Raw genomic sequence first — 18467 nt, forward strand, 5'->3', positions numbered from 1 at the left:
GTCTGCTTATTTGGGATTTCAAAATTCACATTTATCACTGATACGTTTAGCTCCCAACAGCTCGTCCATCACCCTACTCACAGTGGTGGAAACACCCTGGACCTTGTCTTGGCCCGCAGTGTTGTCTAACCCTAAACCTCAGCTTTATCTGCCCACTTTCTGCTCACTTTCAAGGTGCTGGTACCACGCCCCTGTGATGACCGCCAGGCTACTTACAGCTGTTGTGGTATCACCCCTGCAACAGAGCTATGGCAGATAAGTTACCCCATTCACTTCCCTGTGTAGCTATAGGTACACAAAGACCAGCAACCTGGTTCAATGAGGACACTCTCCCTGAAGCAACCCAGTCTCACACCAAAATGTAGTTTAGCTGTGTGGGACTAGCGTGGAAAACAGAGTAGTTTGGCATCTCAAATTGAGATGTCAATGTTTTTTTGGCTTATTCTTTTCTAGGCCTGCATCCACGTCACGTGATTGTCAAGTTTCTGTCTGTGAAAAACCAGCAAGATGGCTCAGAATTATTTTATTCTCAGTGGAAAATGCAGTACTTTGATTTATTTTTCGGTATTAAAGTGGGTTTTGATAACATTTCTATCGAGAAATTTGTTTTTTATTGTCCTAATCAGAAATAGTCCAATCACAGTGAGCATGAAGAATAACCTCTCACAGATGGGGGGGGGGGGGGCACAGGAACCAAGAATCAAACATTTCGGGGTTGGGTCAGAATATTGTGTTCATATAACATGTTCATGTATAACATACAGGATAAATGCATGCATGTTACAGAAAATGAAATAATGGCCATAGGTCGTAAGCAAACGCATTCCGAACAAAAATGTACCACATGTTGGATTACTGTGATTCACTGTTCTCTGGTTTATCCTCCCCACTACGAAAAGCAGAATGCTTGTGCAGAGCTACTGACTAGAATGAGAATTGTTTTGCGTATCACTCAGATTCTCGCTTCTCTACACTGGCTCCCAATAAATGCGGATTGGATTTGAAGGTGCGAAACTGCTTACCTATAAAGCCTTGCATGGATTAGCGCCCTCCTACCTGAGGGACCTTACCATATAGTCCTTCTCGGCCCCTCAGGTCTTCGGGAACTGGCCTTCCTTCAATACTAAAGGTTCATCAGAAGGACAAAGAGCGTTCTCCAATCCAGCACCCTTTCCATTCCCTAAGAGTGACCTCGGTCACTCTTATGAGCCAACAATAAAATTGGAATCTTTTCATTAAATGCATGCTTCATTCAGGTTTGACTTGTTACTTTGTGTCCGCCATGTGTTTAATCTGCTGACGCGGGAGGGTGTTGCTGTGATTGATTCCTAATGGGTACGAGCAAAAACGCAACAGAAAAACCTTTCAGTTTGTAAAGAACAAGTCCATCTACATCCTGGTAACTATGACAGCCAAAGTTTCTCTGGGTGTACACTTATTATTTTCAGACCTACTGCGCATCCTTCTTCTGCAAAAATGTACTATTTTGTTACTAAGTACAATAATACAAGTTTATTTTAACTCATGATTCAGTCGGTACTGGAAAAGAAGATGGTTAAAATGACTCCAAAAGCCACACAAAAGCACCAAAGACGATGTGCAGGGCTAAATTTAGATGTGCAAACTGAAGCAAAGGACTTAATTGAGCTGAGTCACAACAGCACTCAAACTTGTCATATCTGGATTGCAGAAGTGTGTGCCTATCCGGAACATCATCTCTAAACAAATAGAAACATAAAATATAAACAAATACAAAACAGTGACAATAATAATCGTTTTTTAATTAGCTTTTAAAAAACTGTTGTAAAATGTAAGGTCATTTTTGCACATTATAGAACATTAAAAAATGACTTATTTGCATATTGATTTAGGTATCACAAAACTTGTTTTCGAGTTCTGAGTAAATGTTTGGCAGTTTGCCATGACGCTCCACCACAAGGTAATAATGTAATAATGTCATTGTCCAGTATGCACTTTGTAGAGTTGTTGGTCAACTTTATACATTCATGCGCGCATATTTTAAGGGTCAATTAAACCGAAAACAAAACGCTCTCTCAAAGTCACAACAAATTAAACGGTGCCTTCCGCGTTCCCATGCTTTATTAAAACATTTTTTGAAGCACCAACTAAACAAACAGCAATAAGGTACTTAATTAAATTATAGAACACAACTATCAAAATAAGATGGAACCATCAACATCTACGTATCAAGGTACAAAATGAAAATAATATAAAAATGTAAATACAGTTACCGTTTCATCCCTTCGACCAGGGGTTGGAAACCTGCCTTGCTCATAGTACAACACATCATGACTTGGCTGAGTGTTTGCTCATTGGCCAATTATTAATCATATCTTAATCATTTACATCTAAGTCGTTTCTTCTATTATTTTATTAATCCTTCAAGGTTAATTGTTGAATCAATTATGTTCAAAGTATTTACTGTGTGTGTTATCGAGTGGGATAGAATGGAAGTGACTTCAATTAAACTTTGATTGGGTTTGTCTATATTCACAACAGATCACAGGTAATATTCACCGACTTTCTTGTAAGGAGGATAGACATGTTTTTCGAGAAGTGTGATTCACTCTAAAGTCATGTGCAACAGCAGCCACTAGATGGAGCCAGTGCAGCGCGGAGTTCAGCTCTATCCCTGCCATATTTATTTCCATGCTGTCAACATCAGCGTCCATGATACCAATACAGGCAAATACACTAAACCTATGGCACTTTGTTTACTGAATTTAGTCAAATGATAGTACTGAAAATACAAATAAAAGCACTAGTTAACCGGAATGTGTTCAATAAGACCATGTGTATTGAATGTGCACATTCGGCCGCCCTAGCAATTAGTTTGGATATTGGGAAAAAAAAAAGAAAAAAAATGTTTTGAGAAACATCTATTTAACAATTGTGTACAGTATTTTATCTAAACACATTAAATACATAAACCATTTTAAAATGCAGGTCCATGTTTTTCGCTGACCAGAAAAATGACGTCACTTCCTGCCATATTGTCAGCAACGATTTCCGCAAACCCACAATACTAGATCTTTAATCGTGTCCGCTCGGTTCCATCGTGCGTTGACGGTTGCGTTAGACCATCCGCATGGTCGCAAAGCAGCGCAGAAACGTTACGCCCCGGCACAACGTGTTTGAATGAGTCCATTGAATAAAAACCCTGAATCAAGATTCTGAACGTTCTGACCCGTTTGATAGATTGATATGTGCCGGTAGTTTCAGACAAACTGCCTCGACTGTAATCCTGCCCCAACTTAACAGCAGGTATTTACATATTTTTGTATGGTAACGTCACTGTTTATGTGGGAACACGTGTTTGTGTGGACAGTTTGTTGCTATTTTCATCAAGGTCTTATGTCATGAATGCATTCTGAAGGGATGGATGGCATGCTAAGTAATACACATTGTTCTTGTCTTGAACAATAATACATACGTGCGGGCGTCTGCTGTAGATAATACGGTTCTGGATCGATGGTTTAAGCGTTTATGTGTGCCGTCTGTCATCATCTAAGCAGAGTGCATGCTCGTTACTCATTCGTAGAATGCATTGCTAGATAAAGAGTTCAACTGCTCTCTGCAACCTTGCAGTAAAGTGGCGCAATGCTAAAAAAAAAAAAAAGAGTTTAGGTTTTAGACTCAACAACAGAGCTGGTTGCAGCAATTGTCTTGTCTAAATGGCTACGTTCAAATAAGGGCTTTCATTATTTTCTTGCGTCCTTAATTCCAAAGGGGGTGTCCATTTAGCAAACGCACCATAGTTGGATCGTGTGTGGCTTTTAAAAGCAGCAGAGTAAACAGTGACTGACACGCATAACCAGGTTGACACACATGCATGAAGTACAACACCAAAACATTTCTCCACGCTCACTTTTCCCGCCACCTCACTTCCCCCACCACACTCTCTCTTGTGGACTCTGACACATCAAGGTTTCTCTTCCTCTCGCCCTCGCCTCAACCACCCTACTCCCAGCCGTGATGGTTCTAAAGTCTGTATCACAGCTCCTTGGGCTGGTCAGTGTCCCCTCCCCTCTACCTCCAGTACCAGATGTTTCTCCCTAGCCCCCGGCCGCCTCCAGTCCTCTCACTGCTGGGACATTGAGCAACCTGTATCAATTTTCCACACTAGAACTTGGCTGTTGGACCGTAAGGGAACCTTGACAAATGGAATAATTGTTTCTGAGACGCCTGTGATCTGAGCCGTTTGATTCCCCCTCCCCCCTTTTTTTGTGGTAAAAAATGACTCTTTGTTGCCACTTTCTGGCTTTTATTTCCAATGGGTGCTTTTAAGAAGTCCTCAACGCTAAGGATAAGGGAGTGGTCGCAATATGGAAATGAAATCCAAAGCCAGGGTCTGTCACTCTTGGTTCTCCCTCTCTTTCTCTTTCTCTCTCGCTGACTCTTTCTTTCTTTCTCTGGCTCTTTCTCTCTCTCTCTCTCTCTCTCTGACTCTTTCTCTCTCTCTGGCTGTTTTTCTCTGGCTCTTTCTTTCTTTCTCTGGCTCTTTCTCTCTCTCTCTTTCTCTTTCTGGCTCTTTCTCTTACACTCTTTGTCTCTGGCTCTTTCTCTCTCACACTCATTCTCTGGATCTGTCTCTCTCTTTTTTTACCCTCAATTGTTTTTTTTTTCTCTCTCTCTCTCCCTCTCTCTGTCTCAGTACTTTGTTCGGATGGGGTCCAAAGCCAGCCTCTCGAGGGATGCAGGAGAATGTTCTTCGCCTCCAATTGATGAAGCAATGGAGAGAGAATGCAAACAAATGATCCCCCTTTCTCTTTGATGCAGGCTTTGCTTTTCCTGTGTTGATCTAGATTTTGTAGGATTCTCATGAATATTCACTTACTGGGGGCTGACTTTGGTTACGTTGACTTGTGTCCACTTGTTATTATGGCTATTCACTGCTGGTGTTGGTACGGCTTGGTTTCTAAGCAAGGGAGGAAAGGTTTCCTTTAACCCTGCTGTTGAAACCAAACTGAAAACCTATTATGCAATATTGTCAGCTGCTAGACTTACAAAACAGAACACTGTACATTAATTAAACCATAAAAATTGGATTAATACCAAAGTTTATTAAAGCTCCATAGCATATCATTAAATCAGGCCCATTTACCGTATATACTAACTTTAATGACGTTGTTTTCCATAATTTTGATACATTTGATGTACTAAATGATTCTTCTGGGTCTGGCACTTTCTGCGTGCATCTTCATGGTTGAATGCACTTACTAGTAATAAGTCGCTTTGGATAAAAGTTCAATCGAGTGTAAACATAAATAATGCATTAATACATCAATGTTTGGCCTATACAAATACGAGTCTGTATTGGATTTTAAATGTAATAGTATTATATTGTTTTCACTCGTAACGCCTGCACGATAACATGAGGTCAGAGCGGAGCGAGTGCAAATCTTGCTAAATGCCCTAAATGTAAATCTTCTGTTCTGTTGTCCTCCTCACATGTGCAGCCAATGAACTGAAGCAGACTCTTGGGGTTGTTCTCTCCTAATAATTTGCTGAATGAACTCCGAAGGCGCTGTTGACTTTGGCCTGGATCCTCACTTTCTTGCACAGAGATGCAAAGTTCCCTGTCCACCCCTTTGTGTTAATGCAAAAGAAAGATGGCCTTCTCGCAGATGGCTCTGTAGTTCCTGGGGTAGGAAAACACAAAGGAAGGATGGAGCCGTCATGGAGGCTCCAATCCGCCCAGTCCTGTCTTCTCATGAGGTTTAGCCTTTTCAGGGAGGCCTTTTCTGCAGGGGGAGACGTTAATATGCGCACAAAATCCATAATTCCTTAAGGGTTTGTCTTAAGATACATCGATCACATGAGAAGTGTGTAGGTCTTGATTAAGAAGGAGGTGTGTGTAGGTCTTAAACAGTTTGAAACATAATATAAGAACGTCTCTTGCAGCCTCCATCGAGTCGGCAATGACCGTGTCTTGGGCAGGCCATCACCCCGATAAGCAATGCACATGTTGCTGTGTGCACTTGCACAACAAAGCATGCACACTTGCTTTCATTGCACATGTTTATGCACATGTTCACACATGGCTCTGTGCTTGAGGCCATGGAACCCGGGGTGGCTGCTGCAGCTCATTTGAACCTGTCCAGAGGACAGCGATGACTTCACAATTACCTCACCCGGCTCCACTTATCAGAACCACATGGCCCCCTCCCCTTCCACTGACGCATTGATTGGGTCTTGGGTTGGGAACGTTTCTTTTCCTTTGGTGTAACAACACATTGGTCTGCATGCCTGATTTACGTTTATTTGTTGGCTTTTCATGCCTCTGGGATTTGGACTTTCACCATCTGGCCGTTTTTGTGTTTCAGTTTTTTTGGTTTGTTTTGTATATACTCAATTAAAGCAAGAGTATTTTTAAGGTAATAGGGTGAGCTTAAGAACCCATCTATGTTTTGGCTCAGCGTCATTGTTTTTTATCAAAGAATGTTAAAACGCTCAAGAAGGTAGAAAACTGATCTGTAGAGTTTCATGAAGTGTTAGACTTGTGTCCAATGATTTACCTGTATTCGGCAGGCTGGAAGGAATGTATTAAAAGAATATATGCTAAATCCCTGTCCTATTTAACTCATTCATATTGCCTGCTTGTTGCACATTCTGCCAAGGGTAAGCTATTGGGCTATGTCTGGAAAAGTGAGCTGAGCTTCTATTCCTCAATGTCTTTGTATGTTTGAGAGTGCAAGGTACAATATGTCTCCTTGTTCCATTGGGCTGTACATGTATAGCATAACATACAAAGTTAATGCTATTTAAATTCCTTCTCGTTACGGATCCCCTTAGGGCGAACATCGCTCAAGGATTTAGTGTCCCTATCTCTCTTGGTTAAGTAGACTACAATGAACTAGCCCTCCTCTCTCTTGCGCCCTGTATCCACGGTGACGGGTGTCATTGGATGTGTGTGTGTGTGTGTGTGTGTGGATGGGGGGTTTAAAGTCCAGTGTTGTTTGGTTGCCAGGCCTGGAGGGCCCAGTAGGGTGGGGTTAGAATAACCTCATTATACGAGCTCCGTGATGGGGCCGGATTCGCTCCAGAGAGGAGCCAGCCTCGTCCAGTGGGACACAGCCGGCGTCTGTCCGCATCGTCTGAGAGTGTGAGAGCATGGAAGCCTCGCATGCCGGCACCCTGTCCTCCATCCGGGGGGAAAAAAACCCCGGCTTTGCATATATATTGGAGTTCTGTCACCATAGCGACGGCGAGGGTCGGCCGCTGGCCATGGGAGAGGGCATGGTGCCATGTTTGGGGCCAAACAAGTCTTGGGGATGCAGCGGGCGGCCCGTCTGATGTCCAGGGTCGGGTCCCGGGCTTATTAAAGCATCTATGTCGGGGGTCAGACTGAAGACCCTGACCCTGAAATTCCCCAGGGTTGCATGGGAATGTCTGCATCGTCCCTCTGATGCACGGTGAATCCTCTCGAGGATCCAGCATCACTTCAGCTGCTGGACCCACCGCATCATTTGAGTAGTCCGATTGCATTGTTTGAATGTTGACGAATTGCAAGATTTTGTAATTAAAATATAATTTTTGAAAAAAGTATAGTACATATTTAGTTATAATGAATACGTACATGTTATGTATTTGTAGCTTGTAACGTGAGTGGAGAATGGTGCTGCTGACACTGGCACTTTTTGGATGTGAGAACTGGGAGAGAGGTATGACTCGGGTCCAGGGACACGCCTTTCTGCAAAGCCATCACATTTAAGAGCTATCACTTTTTTTTCACACCCGTAATGGGCCCGCATGGGATTAGTGAGGACTATGCTGTGGACTAAATGATGAATCAAGAAAAATATGGATTGTTTGCCCCCGGCCTGCTCAGCCACACCTTCCCGTGCTGCATCAGATCTATGGTCATGGGGGGGGGGTGAGGCTGCACACCTGTTGTGCATTGAGCAATCAATGTGCACAGGTTAAACAAGCCATCACCCCACACACACGCAGAAGCACCAGTGTCATGTATCGCTTGAATAGTTGAATCAAAAAGATATTAAAAAATTAATCGGTGCCATTTCCGTGGACAGCTTCTGCCGGGAACAGGCCACCAGAAACTGGGACTGGAAACCGGGGATGTCTATTCAACCTAATGCAGAAGAGATGATCGCTATGTTCATGCTATAAAGGCCCCCCTCTCTGTGGGACATAACTCTTCCTTAAATAGACACAGCACCGGTCTTCACGCCCTTTTGAGAGCACGCTGATGTCTGCAGGCCAATGCCGTTATATTCACTTGTGCGACACGCAGCGCAGAGATACATCAGCCCCCTGACTGACCTTCCACTTAATGAACATCCCTGTCAGCCATTGTGCTTCTATGGATGGAAACACAAAGGAAGATGTTCTGCTCGGTTAGAAGTCATATCATTGCACCAGAGTGATGGGGCTGTAATACTGTAACATGATGTGTTGTTCACACAAATAACAATGTGGTTGGTGAACACCACTAAAGCATCGTGTCATGTTTTCCAGAACATTTTTTTTTGAATTTATTTACTTTCCTTGCTACATTTCAACACTATAAAACTCTTGAGTTTGCTTAATGTGTGGTCGTGCGGTCGGTTTTATTGAGTGGTCTTGGAGAAAGCCTTTTGAAGATCAATTTGCTTCAAAATTACTGTCTACACCAAGGGAATTTGGTATAAAATGGATTCCTTGGTGCGACAGTAGCAATTAGTAGGTATTTAATAATTCAACTTTTGAACCTTTTTTACCAAGCGCATCAAATAATTGCACCTTTCTCTATAAGGAGAAATACCACAGAAATACAAATGAGGTGGATGAAAATAAGCTCTGATACTTCAAGCAGTCAGGGTGTGGCTGATCTTCGTATATTCCTCAACAGCTGTTCAATATGATCATATTCAATCATGCACATCGGTCGGGTTCAGTACTGTTCACACTCCGTTTAGCAAATCTGCTGGCCGCCTTGGCAATATTTATTCAATGATAAGAACTGATCTAATGATAATCCTGCAAAAGCAATTAGTGTGTGTGTGTGTGCGTGTGCGTGTGCGCGCGTGTGTGTGTGTGTGTGTGTGTGTGTGTGTGTGTGTGTGTGTGTGTGTGTGTGTGTGTGTGTGTGTGTGTGTGTGTGTGTGTGTGTGTGTGTGTGTGTGTGTGTGTGTGTGTTAGCCAGCCTGGACGCTGGCTGAACTCTGGGGTTGCTTCACACCGGTCCAGGAAACATGCTCTGTTGCCTCTTGTTACCAAACAACTAAAAATGAGCACATCATCTGCTTTAAGCGGCACACCCTTCTTTTGGTTCCCGTTACTATCCCCTTTACCCCCACGCACGTGCTGACTAGTGCTGCACGATTTGGTGAAAAAGTCCTATTGCGATTATTGTGGACAATATTGCGATTGCGATAGAATAAACAAATGGTGCCATGAGTCTACTTGCTTGGTTATCACGGAAAATGCACACAGATAATTTTGAATGTTTATTTCTCAACTCAAACATACAAACTTAAACTAGCATGAAAAAATACAAAAACTAAAAAATGTGTACATTAGTTTTCAAAATAACTATAATTTACAAAATGAAATAAATCTTTAAAAAATATCTTTTTCATAATAAAGGCATTTCTGCAGTCCAGAAATGTGTTAGGTTTTCTCAATAGTACAACAAAATAAAATAAATGGAATAAATAAGAAAATACAAATTTAAATTTTTCGCGTTTGAAAAGAAAAAGTAAACGCAGCCTTTTGCAGTTATACAATTGCAAAGGCTGATTTTGCGATTCGGTTAATTGTGCAGCACTAGTGCTGACACGCACTCGCTCACACACACGCATCCACACACACGCGTGCGCAGACACACACACAAAACCCCTGCAACTTCAACTTGTGCATCGTGATTGATCACATCCACCGGTGACGGTCTGCCAGCTGCGGTAGTCGTCCCTGACGGCTGCCAAAGAGTGAGGTGTGCCGTGGTACGTACCGATGGTGTGTGTTCCTTTGTGTCTTACCCTTTGTCTGTTAAATAGGCCGACTTATTTGAAAGGCAGAACCCTGCATCACTGATGTCGTTTTGGCCTGGCATTGTAATCACGTTTATTATTAGGGTTAGTAGTGTTGAGTGTTGGTCGACGCACTTCGAAATTGAGCTTATTCAGATTTTAAAGTGGTTTCAGTTGGCTGAGTGAAGGCTGGATTTCAGGCAGAATTTTTGAAATTGAGACAATATTTCCTTGGTAGGACAATGTAGGTTAGACAATTCTTCAAACTGCAACCTTCCCCCCAAAGGGACAGACAGAAACCAAATTAACCTGAGCAGTTCTGAGGTTTGTGTGGTTGGATATAGTTGAGTGACTTGCTTTGGGGTTTCTTGTATGTCGATTGTTTGGGCCTGTTGACACAGTGAGCCTTGGCAACCAGGCGCTGATGGGTATAGCTGAGGGCTGATGGAGGGCTTTATGATTGCAGAGCAGGATTGAAGCAAGAAATTCATGTTTGGTGAGGAGGACTGGTGCTGTGCGAAAAAATAATACTCAACGTTAATAGGAAGAGCCTGCCTAAATCCATGTGTGACCGCTGAGTTACCTCCACCATCAAAATGTATGTTATGGTTTTGTGTGAGTTTCATAATTTGGTTTGATGGGTTGGAGTTTGGTAATTATGGGTCAAAGAGTAGGCTACCCCAAAATATTAAAAACTAGTGAAGCTACTGAACTATGGTAACTAAGAAAAAAGTAAGAATAGAATATACAGCCCAATGACTTCTGCAATTATAACAAAGACATTTATTAAGAAAATATGCATGAGAATATTATTAAATATTATGATAAGATGTCATAGTTGTCGAAAATATTTACAGAATTGTTTATGTTCCAGACTATTCCTATTGTTATGATGCAACCCATCAGGGCGTTTTACAGATTGTCTACTATATAACCTTCTTTTTTTCACAGTCAGTTATGATAACACGACGGTGATGATGCAGATTACCATCGTGTTGTAAACTGCGTCGTAAAAGGCCGGCTGTGGTCCACCTGTGGCCTTTTATCTCCCTGTGTGCCGAGGCTGCGGTGGAGGAATCTGGGGGGCTTGACAGGTGTGAAACGGTCATAAAAACCATCAGGAAGTTGTTAATCAAGGACGTTTTGTGGCTCTCTTGGGCCGCCATGAATCCTTAACACCTTCATGCCCGCTTGTACTGCAAGTCAGCCCATAACAGTAAAGCATTAGTACACTTATTGATGCATAAAGACCTTCCGTTGTTTAATATTTCTGCGTGACAACCTTGTGTGTGCTATTCATATGCCTACTTTTTGGCCTAAGAATACTCCTCACATCCTTCTGCAGGACGCCTTCCTCAAACCAAATTTACAGGATGTTTGTTACCATGGCAATGTATAATAAATCACTGACTGTTGGCCACCAGTTTTCCTAAGAGGGTCCTGGAAGACAATTGTCTCCAAATGAAGTCACCAGAGGCGGTCCGCAAATTAAAGCTTCAAATAAATTGGCCACCCAAGTTGCATTTATTCAACTGGCTTCAACGGGGCCAGTGGTAATAACATACCTCGTCAGGTGGGATCCCACAAGGAGGACTTTGAAGTGTTCCTCATTGTATTTCTTTTTAAAATGGACACATTGCTCCAATGAAACTTGTATGTTGAACCAGTAAGAGTATGGAAAGCGCCGTTGGTTGAGTTACTGTAACTGGCAGCCGGTAATGTGTTGCACATGTACAGATGAAGGGTTTGGCTCGGGTTCAAGGCAATGATAGGTATGCTGTTTCAGAGGCCTAGCCTCGAATCAGATTCCTCCGCCATTTCCACAGGTCTGAAACTCAGTCCTGATGGATAGTGACGGCACAAATGGACCACATCCTTCTAATTGCAGCGCCGAAAACGAACGTTGACCCAATGATCCCCATGGTGTTTTTTTTTTTTTTGAGGCAGAGTTTGTGGGGTTTGTAAGAGTTGCCCCATTGACTCGGGTTAAATCATTTAAAGACGACATGAAACACGTCTGTTATTTCCATAATGTGGCGTACTGTCCATTAAAACAGGATGGGACCAAACAGGAAACAGGGATGTGGTTTGATCATTGGTGTGAATGGAGATGGAACAGATCAGGCCCTTACTGTGTTATGATTGGTTCTAACGCTTTGCCCGCCTGCTTTTGATTGAGCTGAACGGATACAAAAAAAACATTAAAAATTGCCCGTTTTCTCCCCAAATATCATGACAGGTTTCTTAAACTTTCCATTGGTGTTGTTAAGGGCATAGTTTGGCTCAACAAGACAAGTCAACCCTCTCTCTTATCTTATCCTTATTCGAGGGTAACAACTGTGTCTCCGGTCCCCAGACAAAGGCAGCTCTATGACGCTTGTATTCGTGTAATGGAGCAAGGCAGCTCTATGACGCTTGTATTCGTGTAATGGAGCAGTTTGTCTTGTGATATGAATCTCCCCTGGTAGTCAAGCAGCCTTATCAATGCAGGTAATGATCCCATATTTACCCAGTGTGCGTTGTCAGGACGTGACATTGGTGTTCACAGGCCCGCCGCTCCCTATACGCAGAGTACGCAGAGTGCGTAGGACACCAAGTACCTGGGGGGCACCAAAAATTATGGTTTGTAAAAAAATAAATAAAAAAATAATAATTATTACATTATTGAATTAAAAAAATATATAAATTAGTGATGAAGAGGCCCACCGTTGTTTTTTCTTAATTGCATAACTCAACATGCATCACTCAATTTCGGCAATTATATGTTTTTACCTAATATATAAAAAGAGGCACCCCCCCACCCCGCTCGCGTAGGGCACCGAAATGGCCAGCAGCGGCCCTGGGTGTTCATCTAATGCCGGGTCCACACTACAGCTGCTACGCTGATTTTGTCAAGATTTCAGTACTCGCTTACCCTTGTAAGCAAAGCCTACATCGTGATTGATTGTTCCGCTTGATTATCCTGTGGTTGTTAACATTTGATTTTATTCCCCTATACCTGATCGGGCCGCACCAATTCGAAAATTTGTGCCAGGCATAAGTTCAGAACCAGCAGTCCTACTCTTTTATAGCAGAACTCTGGTCATTTTGCCTTGTTGGCTTAGTAAAGTGCACATATAATGTACAGAAGTACGTATGTGACTAAGTCAGATCATGTAATAGCTCTGCTAAATGCCTTGAATGCCAGTTTGTTTGAAGAAAGGAACTCTTATGTTCCTTTTATGTTAGACCAGAAGTATTGCCACATCCTTGTCCAAGCCCTCTGCTGTTGCCATGGTTTACCTTTCTGTAAGTTCACGCAGGTGCACTTATAGAAAGTGCTTCATCACGGAGTTGCTATAAATCCACCTGCTGGCAAAATGGTGTCTGTAAGTTTGTGTGCATTTAAAACTCAAGGAAAGCACTATGTTTTGTTTGTTAAGGCAGAGATACTTTACGATGAAACTGTATGTTTATAAAACACAGACGTGTTGAGGAACTATATGATCTAAAGCCTCCTCTTGTCATAAATCTACCTCTGACAAGGGGGTATTTAAGTGTATTTATGTAATTTAAAGCAGATATACTTTGAGAGATGAAAAGGTTACATAAATGAAACACAGGCACTGTTGTTCTAGGGCTGTTTCATGTCACTGGCAGCAACTGCAGTCATTACTGAGCATGCTGTCGCATGTCTTCTGAGTGCCATGCTAGAAGAACCAGGAGACACTCTACAGTCAAGTACATGTTGGCTCAACTACTCTCCCCAATACACACACACACACAGACACACACACACACAGACACACACACACACACACACACACACACACACACACACACACACACACACACACACACACACACACACACACACACACACACACACACACACACAGCGACAAGGAAGGCTAGTTTCTGGGTGGAAAACTATCCTGACCGTAAATCTTGCTTCTGGTGTTGCGTCACATGTGAAAGACCTCTGTCGCATGACAGGAAGTTAAGAAAGGGGCTGCATTTCCTTTTTCCACAGTGATGGAAGCGACCAGCAAGGACATCACTGGTTTGGTCTTACAGGATGCACACTGCTCCTGAACCCAGATATAGAATGAACAGTTTGCTTTAAAACAAATGACTCATAATCTCCTAATGGGCAATAGTTAGATCTATATCTTCATATATTTAATGCAATTTAGTATTATCCAAATCAATCTCCATGAGTTTGTTTTTAGATTCATCTCTTATCTCACTCAAGGAAGACTCTAGCTAGACATGGTTATAATATAGCCTCCATATACATGGACAAACACTGCAGGTTCAACCCCACAGCACTACAGCTGGGGTGCCAGTCCAAGAGCCTTAGCCGCCCTGCACTATCCTAGTGCAGTGCCTATCTGTCTGTGATGTCATCCGCTTGCAGCTCAAGTGTATTTCTGTTTTTGTGGATGTGGTGCGATTGTGTCATTCCCCTGGCGGCCCCAGGAGGCCCTGCCAGGCCTCAAGGACAAAGTCCACAATGCAGGGACCCTCTGAGGTCGCTCTGGCCAGGAAATATCTGTGACCTGGCCTCTGGGATGGGACAATAGCCTGGAAAGGATGACATGTTGGCCTCACGATTAACGTGGAAAATAGTGCCACGGTTCCACTAGCGATGCACTGGTTCTCTGTTGACCTCAGATGCTACTCTGTGTATATCCTCAGGTCCAGTAGTTATTTTATATAGTATATAAGAAGTATTGGGGGGAGACAGCACAGAGCCTGTGCCGGATACCAGTGACTGCGATTGGGCAGAGTTACACCTTGTTTCCTGTTTTGTTGTTGAAAACATGTTTGCATGAGATAAAGCTTTCAGAAGGTTGCTTGAATTATTGTATTTCTACAGGAGCCAGTCCACGGTCTGATAAGAAAACTTTTTATCAGTTTACTACTGCTGGCAGAGTATGTGTTCACTAATGAGAGCTTCCAGATCCCCGACATGATTGGTCGAAACCGATACGATATGAAAGTGAAAGGCCACGTTCAACAACATTTGAGCTTGTCTTCCATCAGACTTGCGGTAGTTATCTAAAGTGGTATTGAGTACTGAGACTACTCTTTATCATACTTATCAACGATAAATAATAACTGCCAATAAAGATTGTTGAAGATGGGTCTGTCTGACACAACATCACCTCTCAACCGAAACCCATTATTTCTTGTTTCATTTTTGACAGTCATCCCCTCGGCATTTAGTTTCAGCAATCAGTCAACGTCGCTGGTGTCTTGCGATCCATGTTTTGAATTGTTATCCACTATTTTTATTGGCACAAACGTAGCGATATAGCCTATACACAATTACACATGACAGCTGACAGATTGGTGCTATACATCTTGGGAAGAGGAGAGATTTCACAATCCACTGTGGAGGGATATTACAGCTATATTGGCTCAGGCAATCTTAACCCTTGACATTTGAACATGGGGATCTGATTAGAACCAATTATCATCATTTTTTCTATTTGTATAATTTAGAATGCAATTCCTATTAATTCTATTGATTATTATTTGTCTATATTTGTTATAATTCAGCAGTTACTCACTGAATAAGAACCAATGTATTTTGTTGTACAATTATGCCTCCCAGACACAACAAGGACTACCCACTCGTAAATCAACTCTAATGAAACCAATGCTAGCTCAAAGGCTCATTATCTCGCTGTTACCCAGATGTGGGTTTTGGTGGTCAACAAAGCCAGCACGACAGTTGGCTTCGGTGAATTTCATTCCTTTGCATTTCTATAACTGGACGAGGGAGGAAAGGGGACTTTGTCTTCAGGGAAACATTTAAGAAATTGAAACATTTGTGTCGAGTTTACTTGAAACATTTATGTGGAGTGAATCATGGGATGAAGTCCATGCTCGTCATGTGCTTCATGCTCATCATGTGCTCTGGATGACTTCTCCATGAATGATCTGAGAAGATAGCGGTCCTCCTCAACAAGAGAAGAGCAAAGAATGATAAACGCGTTTTAAGTCGTTATCAAATTAGTTCTCTTGGAGCCGATTGACTAAATTCGAAGTCTACTTAACAAATTACTTCTTTATCATTTCTGCATGGTGCAAAAGTGTACAACTGGATCAGTTCATCAAGAATGATGGGGCCTTCATTCAAGTAGAACTTAAAGCCTTCATGTCGCACACACATGCATCCAATCAATCTTTAACATAAAACCTCGACTTCAGTCAGATTACGGTTATTTCGGAAGACACGGCAGAACAGACAAAATCACACAGTCTCAAACACACAGTTCTGCTACCACGACAACAGGACTTTGTATTATTCACTCGTGTCCAGGCAATCACTGGGCCTGGCTAGCCACTACAGGATGAGAAATGATGGAAACATTTTTTCCTGCCTTTTTCAATGATGATGACCCAACTGTTTGCTGTTGATTCACCACAGGTCCTGACATATTTACCAGACATCTGTTCTGGGGATGATTGTTGCTGTATCTTTTCTTTAATACGTTTTTCTTAAATACATTTCTGCTTGGCACCGATGTCCAATGCAAAAAACCCACCCAGCTGGCTTGACTTTGGATATCGTATTTGAAGCCAGAAAAAAAATCTCCTATGGGTTTCCATTGAAATTCTATTTTGACAGTCATCTAACGCTCGCATATGCGCTCCGCCACACACATCTATTACCTTCTCAGCGGACCCATTATGCTCAACAAATCAGTGTCTTTTGTATTTACCGCTGTATTTTACTTCACAGGCCCGTAATGTAATGTAGCCTTGAAGAACCACAACACAAATCGTGTCTTGACTTTCTACCTCTAGACACAAGAGCTCATGACCCCTGGGCACAGTCAGATCAACAAAATATTCAGTAACTTCGTCCTCTGGCCTTTTTCGTGGAAAGAAAATGCATCCTCGGGCCAAACCTTCAACTCAGGGGTGGTCTGCTAGACTGTGTATTTCATGACCCCTATATACCCTCCAGGGCTTCAAAAGTTACTAGTGGGGTTATGTAAGTTATGTAAGCAGGCAACCGTGAGGAAGTGCCATGTTGTGTCTCCGTGCCCATCAATCTGCCTGGTTACACTCACTTCACAAGTGGTTACGTAAGCTCTCACTTAGATGTCTGTGTTCCTCTTGTCTGTCTGAAGCGAGGGAAGGATCTGGAAGAATCAGCAGAGGATTGTTCTGCAGACCGGAACTCGTGCACTGGCGTTCTCTCTCTGTCCTGGCCAGCGTGCCAACGAGTTGTTGTTGCCTCAGTGGTTGCCCCTGTTTTTTTTTTCTGGAGATAAGGGCCATACCACAGTGAGGTTTGCTGAGGCCTTTTCCTCCATGACCGACTGCCCTTGGATGAACTGGAAATGTGGTCATCTTGAATGTGGCACTAATAACAGGGAGGCTTTCGACTTGATGCTTTCCACTTTTATGGAAATACTGGGAACATGTTGGTGTTGGATTAGTTTTGAAGCTGTCCCCGTCCACATTCAAGCCAAATTCTCGCTGCAATTTTTGTTTTTCTCTATCTTTTATTTTTTTCTAGACCCAGCCAATTGTCTCAGCTGAATGTCTGTAGCCCTACATCTCTATGTTCTTTGTGTGTCATTTCAAATTTCCACAAACTTTATTTTCTGTTTCATAAGAATGTTGCACCACAACTTTCATAATATATCTTTCTTAAGCCAGAGGGGAACTGTGTGAAAGTAGTTTGAAGTGGGGGGAAGGGGGGCAGCACTAAAATATTCCCCATAACGTCTCTGTGGCTTATGTGGAACACAAATTACTTTGTGTTTTTCTCTTTATGGTGATTTGCCGGTACCAACTCTTACATGTGCTGGCCATATGAACACTACTACATTGCCACATTCAAACACGCAACAACCAGGCAGGCACAACATGAACCCCATAGGCCAAGAAAAGGTTAATCACGGCTATTATGTGTCTCTACCAGGGGCGTAGGAATGAGTTTAACATTGGGGCGGACACATATCGGAAACCTGACAGATCCGGTATAATTTTTAGGTGGGACAAATGCGCCTGTCTCCGATATTGGAGGGGACACATCCCCTCCGTCCCCCCCGGTTCCTACGCCCTTGGTCTCTACTAATTATTTCGCAATTAATGGAAAAGAAAAATACTGAATGTTCTATAAACAAGGCTTGAATCCCCCCAAAAAAGCGATTATCCTCCTTGTGGAATGTAGAAACGGGGCCCTTGGCAACACCACAGGTGATGGTATGATGATATAAGTCAAAGTTATCATGTTCCTCTCTTCCCACCTTTGTGTTTGCTGTTGTTGAAACAGTAGGTGTTTGTGCAGATGACTCAAGCGACAATCAGTCTCTGACCGCTGGTCCAGCACAGGCCACACCCCACAGCCAAGTACAGCCTCCCTTCACCCCCTCTCCATAGAGTGGAAACTGTGGCGTGGGGGTTGAACGCAGGTTGAACTAGCACATCTAGGCGAGGGGCCAAAAATGCACATGTGACACTCCA

This window comes from Pollachius pollachius (assembly GCF_949987615.1).
Source record: "Pollachius pollachius genome assembly, chromosome: 2".
NCBI classification, from domain to species: domain Eukaryota; kingdom Metazoa; phylum Chordata; class Actinopteri; order Gadiformes; family Gadidae; genus Pollachius; species Pollachius pollachius.